Here is a 263-nt window from a genome sequence, read left to right on the forward strand (position 1 = left end):
AAAAGTTACAGTAACGGTTCTTTGACCTGTCCTGTTTAATTTGATCCTGAATGCCCCGGTTAGGAACTATCTGACCCTCGCATTGTAATTGCTGAACAGGGTGGCCTCCTAGAATAAAGAAGAGCGAATGAGAGAGAGAGAGACAGAGAGAGAGAGGGAGAGAGAGAGAGAGAGAGAGAGAGAGAGAGAGAGAGAGAGAGAGAGAGAGAGAGACCCGGGCCACACCGCACGTGCTGTTCAAACAAAAGTCAAACAATAAATAA

The sequence above is a fragment of the Poecilia reticulata genome, linkage group LG19, assembly GCF_000633615.1.
Source record: "Poecilia reticulata strain Guanapo linkage group LG19, Guppy_female_1.0+MT, whole genome shotgun sequence".
NCBI classification, from domain to species: domain Eukaryota; kingdom Metazoa; phylum Chordata; class Actinopteri; order Cyprinodontiformes; family Poeciliidae; genus Poecilia; species Poecilia reticulata.